This window comes from Hyperolius riggenbachi, chromosome 2, assembly GCF_040937935.1.
Source record: "Hyperolius riggenbachi isolate aHypRig1 chromosome 2, aHypRig1.pri, whole genome shotgun sequence".
Classification (NCBI taxonomy): Eukaryota; Metazoa; Chordata; class Amphibia; order Anura; family Hyperoliidae; genus Hyperolius; species Hyperolius riggenbachi.
In genome coordinates this window covers 43,231,593-43,237,592 of record NC_090647.1, presented here as the reverse complement: position 1 = coordinate 43,237,592, position 6,000 = coordinate 43,231,593, and positions in this window count along the sequence as shown.

Sequence of the window (6,000 nt, the reverse complement as noted above, 5' to 3'; positions counted from 1 at the left end):
AACAATAATCAATTGTATTCATTATGTTGTTTTCACTACAGGTTCTCTTTAAAGTCATTTTTTGGACTTAGTTGGGCGTTCGGTGACTCTGGTAGTAACTTTAGATTGTGAGCTGGTTTGGCGGCAGAGACTGACGCAGACGATTCCTTGTTCTCCGTGTAATCCGCCGGCGCTCTATAATGGAAAAACATAAATATCAGATATCGCTGCGCCCGACGTCTGCCTGGCAGAAGAAGCCTCTTATTTTCTGCTGGTTTCCCGATGTCTGCTCACATGTTTTCATTACGCATTTATTAATGTCAGGAGAGTGAAAATGGAGAGAGCGCTCGCTGCATAATCTTCGGATCCATCGCGCACTGCGCAGGGAACGGGATGAGATTACCGCATTATGTTCCAGCGACCTTCAGACTGCATGAGTCACGGCGGCAGGCAGGACTCCTGACGACCTGGAGGTGTCTTGTGTGACATGCACGCAACCCGCAAAGGTTAATGGAATTGTATTCACAACCCGAGCTTTAAAGATGACCTGTACGGAAAGCAACATGGTGGAGACCACTGATCTTTCACTGAATAATCCCCTAGCACCGGAACCTCAGTAGAGGGAAGCGCTGGATAACCCAGAGGTTTCCCCAGTTTTCCTGCACCCCTCTGTTCCAGCATTGGGACCCTTTTTGAAATATTTGACATTGATGTTGAATATTGCTCGCAGCTGGGTGCCCTCAGTTTACAAGAATGGCCGCACTGTGTAAAGTGCACAGCAGCACAGAGGCACTTGCGCACAAGGCCGTATTTAGGCCATGACCACCTAGGCCATGGCGTAGGGCACCACAGGAGGAAGGGCACCAAAGCAGCAGGCTAAACTGGTGCAGCATTTGCAAGCTTGCAAATGCTGCAGTACAGGGAGATCAGGCGAGCTCCTTTCCCGCAGTACTCTGCTGCTAGCCGCCTGTGCAGCAGCCACCTTGCTGTGCACGTTTGCATTGTGGCGGCTATGGGCTTGGGCAGTTTGGATACGGGAAGAAAAAGCTTCTGCACTGGAGACGAGCAGAGAAATTAGTGACACAGATGGCTGCTGCGGTGTGAAGGCGAGCTGGCTACCTATACTGACAGGTGGGAAAAGGAGGGGTTAAGGGAGTTATCTGGCTACCTATACTGGAGGGAAAGAGGGGAGGAGTCATCTGGCTACCTATACTGGAGGCAAAGGGGGAGTCATCATCTGGCTACCTATACAGGGGAGTCATCAGGCTGCCTATACTAGAGGGAAGGGCGGAGGGGTTATCTCGCTACCTATACTGAAGGGGGGCGACTGGTGACAGTGGCCTGGGCGGTAAAGAGTACAAATCCGGCCCTGCTTGCGCACGAGCGGCTACTGTGCACGCCCGAGCCCTACTGGTGCCAACGCAGTGCAGCTGTTCTCATACACTTGAGGAGCGTAGGCGTGAAGAAGAGGGTTCTGGCCAACAGCAGGGGGGGGGGGGGTCAAAGGATGATTGGGGAAGTCTCTGGAGCATCCACGGGCTTTCCTGAATGGACAACTGAAGTGAGGAGAGTATGGAGGCTGCCATATTAATGTCCTGTTAAACAATACCAGTTGCCTGGCTGACCTGCTGATCTATGTGGCTGCAGTAGTGTTTGAATCACACCAGAAACAAGCACACAGCTTTGATTGTCAGATCTGACAATAATGTCAGAAACCCCTGATCTGCTGCATGCTTGTTCTGGGGCTACGGCTCAAAGAATTATGCTAGGTACACATGGTACAATTTTCTGGCAGACTTACCTGCCCGATTTTTTTCCAACATCTCCGATCTGAATTTAAATAGATTTTCTGATCGATTTCTGTTCACTCTTATGGAAATCGATCAGAAAATTTATCAAAATTCATATCCGGCACATTGGAAAAAATGGATCTGGCAGGTGAATACGACAGAAAATTGTATCGTGTGTACCTAGAATTAGAGGCAAAGGGTCGACAGGATAGCCAGGCAACTGGAAATAAATGTCAGCCCCCATTTTCCTCTCACTTCAGTTGTCCTTTAAGTGGTAAATAGCTAAACCTATAGTTATATCAGCTATTGCAATACATGTTCAGACACATTTTTCCCCTTTGTTATAATCCACATTGACTTTTGTTTAGTTGAACTATAGTCTAGATTTCCCCAATGCTCTAAAATCTAGGTACTCAGTGTACTCTTTGGGGGTACTTGGGGCGGTTATTATTATTATATAGTGCTGACATCTTCTGCAGCGCTGTACAGTATATAGTCTCGTCACTAACTGTCCCTCAGAGGAGCTCACAATCAAATCCCTACCATAGTCCTATGTCTATATGTATCGTAGTCTAGGGACAATTGAGGGGGAAGCCAACTAACTTATCTGTATGTTTTTGGGTTGTGGGAGGAAACCAGAGTGCCCGGAGCAAACTCACGCAGACACAGGGAGAACATACAAACTCCTTGCAGATGTTGACCTGGCTGGGATTCAAACCAGCAACCCAGCGCCGCAAGGCGAGAGTGCTAATTACTACGCCACTGTGCTGTCTGGTTAATGGAGTATTTGTATTGGTCATAGTCAGTGCAGTATATTTTGTGATTAGGGAAATAATAAATCATATATAAATATGCCCGAATAAGTATTTTTAGTTAATGAAAAACACAAGGGACTTTTCAGATGCACTTATACTAAATTATGGAGTGCTCTTTACAAAATTATATACATGGACTTAGTCCGACCCTTAGAGGGATGCCGTGCCGGACCAGATATCGTGCCCCTACTGCAAGCCCACTAGTGCACATGTAAGATTTGTATTACGTAGCACATCGGTGATGGATGGGGTCGGCGGCAAGCACAATGTCGGACTTAATCCTACACTTTGATCTCAAGAGGATGACTATGTCCGGCATTGGACCTATAGCGGATAAGTCAATGGACCTATAGTGGATAAAGCCTCTAGTTCGACATAGCATTGGAAAGGGTTTACGTGATCTAATACCCATCCTCCCCCCTGGCTGCTGGCTTTGGACAAATGTATGTAGTGACAGGTGTTCCGCTATTGCATCTGTGTTTTCAGCCTAGAAGTTCTCACACCAGTCAGAAGGCCTTTTTCTGGTCTGCGAGGCTCCATCCTCTGTTCTGCCTCGTTACAAAATCCGCCTCCTCATTACTCAGCGCTACAAATTGACTGAACCTCTACGACTGATTTCTTTTCTTCTGAGTGCTTTTAGGAAAATAAGTGATTTCATCTCAATTATCATTTGTTGCTTCGTTTCCTTGGAAGAATCAATTTTTAGAGCGTTCATGGCTTCGTTTAATATTCATGGACACATATATCTGTAATTAATCCATTTTGTATTCATGAGTCTCACAGTCGTTGAGCAGCACAGGCTCAGTATGAGAGTAAATTAGATTTTCCAACGAGCATCGTCCGAGTCTGTCCAGAGCCATCGATCAGTGAAGTGATGGAACCTCAGTGACTTTATGAATCTGGATTATGGGAGGTCTTTGGTCAACCATAAAAAGTTTAATCTAAAGGAGAACTGCACTATAGGTTTTAAAGTTAGCCTGAAGCATAAATAAAAAGATACTTACCTAAGGAGAGGAAGGAAGGCTCTGGGTCCTATAGAGCCTTCCATCTCTCTTCCCGGGGGCCTCGTTCCCCACCAGGCTTCCCTGTTTGAATCTGCCGCCGCGGGAGACTTCGGCAGTCTTCGGAAGCACTCGGGCTCCCGAAGACAAGCGGCTCTGTATTGCGAGTGTGCGAGAGAGGGCACCCCGGCGTGAGGAGTAAGAAGCAGCCAGGCTTCGGGAGCCTGAGGCCTTCTGAGGAATGCCTAAGCCATGCAGAAGAGAGCAGTCTATGGCCGATTGGTTATAGACTGCTAACAGGGGACCGAGAGGAGAATGGGAAGGCTCTATTGGACTTCCACAGCGAGGCGCTGCGGTATTTTTTACATAAACATTTATATTGCTACGTTACGGCATGACGCGACAGAAGTGACGTTTTCGCTGCATCCACGACACAGGGCCAAAACTACGTTACCGCACAGATTCTGCAGCAAGGTGCGTCGGCCCGGAAGTCATGTTAGTCTATGGTGATGTGTGGATTCTAAAAAACAAAATCACCGTATATCACCGAATAGGCTTCTGTGCACTTGAGCATACCAGAAGCAGGAAGTGACGGCAAGCGCGCATTGAGCTCGTCACTTCCTGCTTGGCTGGTGGCCAGGTAGGGAACACTGCACAATAGCGCAGTGTTCCCTGAAGGCCTGTTTTTGCTGGTGCGATGTGGTGCTTCGGGTGCTGTGCTTCACTGATGCTGGTTTCCAGTGTGAAACCAGCCTCACTCTCCTTAGGTGAGTAACTGTTGTTTTTTATTTTCTCTTCGGAATACCTTTAAAGAGAATCTGTATTGTTAAAATCGCACAAAAGTAAACATACCAGTGCGTTAGGGGACATCTCCTATTACCCTCTGTCACAATTTCGCCGCTCCTCGCCGCATTAAAAGTGGTTAAAAACAGTTTTAAAAAGTTTGTTTATAAACAAACAAAATGGCCACCAAAACAGGAAGTAGGTTGATGTACAGTATGTCCACACATAGAAAATACATCCATACACAAGCAGGCTGTATACACCCTTCCTTTTGAATCTCAAGAGATCATTTGTGTGTTTCTTTCCCCCTGCAGTTATGCACTGAAGTTTCAGGCTGCTCTTTTCTTCCTGCAAACAGCTTTGCCCTTGTCTGAATTTCCTCAGTATGTGAAAGCCCAGCCAGCTCAGAGGACGATTTATCCAGCTTGTAAAAGATAAGAGAGAAGCTGCCCTAATCTAAATAATACACAGGCAGTGTGCATAGAGGGGCCTGGAAGGGTGAGTTCATAGCAGAACCACAACACTGAAGAACTTGGCAGCCTTCCAGACACAGGCCGACAAGTCTGACAGGGGAAAGATACATTGATTTATTACAGAGACTGTGATAGTAGATATTGCAGTTTTAGAGCAGGTGCAGAGACGAGCTACAAAATTGATACGTGGGATGGAAGGTCTCGCTTACCAAGAAAGGTTAGATAAACTGGGTTTATTTAGTCTAGAGAAAAGACGCCTTAGAGGGGATCTAATTAACATGTATAAATACATCAGAGGGCAATATAATAGCTTGGCGGATGAGCTTTTTGTCCCTAGGCCTTCTCAAAGGACTAGAGGAAATGATCTGCGCATGGAGGAAAAACGTTTTAGCCATTTATTTAGAAAAGGGTTCTTTACAGTAAGAGTGATTAAGATGTGGAATGCATTGCCACAGGAAGTCATTATGGCAAACTCTATACCTGCATTTAAAGGGGGCTTAGATGCTTTCCTTGCGTTGAAAGACATCCATGGCTACAATTACTAGGTTATGCCTAATGATGTTGATCCAGGGATTTTATCTGATTGCCATCTGGAGTCGGGAAGGAATTTTTCCCTTTTGGGGCTAATTGGACCATGCCTTGTGGGGGTTTTTTCGCCTTCCTCTGGATCAACAGGGGTATGTGGGGGACGGGCTGGAGTTGTACTTTGTACTGGTTGAACTCGATGGACGTATGTCTTTTTTCAACCAAAATAACTATGTAACTATAGTAGAAAGTGCTGTAGTAAGCCAGAACACATTAGAATAGCTTTTAAAACTTGTAGGATGATAAAAAACAGGATGCAATTTTTGTTACGGAGTCTCTTTAACAGTAGGCAGCTACCATGTTTCCCCAAAAATGAGCCCTCCTCCGAAAATAAGCCCTAGCTGTATACTGGTAGAAAATAAAAATCTAACGCTATGCTAGTGTGTGTGTGTGGGGGGGGGGGGGGGTGCAGTCTCTCATCGCACCTCCCTCGTGGTTGTGTCCTCCTTCGTTATCAGCTCCAGTGTCCTAACAAGATCGGCGCCCTTTGACCCAGTTGCCGCACATGCACTGTATGCTGGGTCGGCTGCGTGACCGTGCTTCCCTCTCATTATAATCCATGTATGTGCGCTGA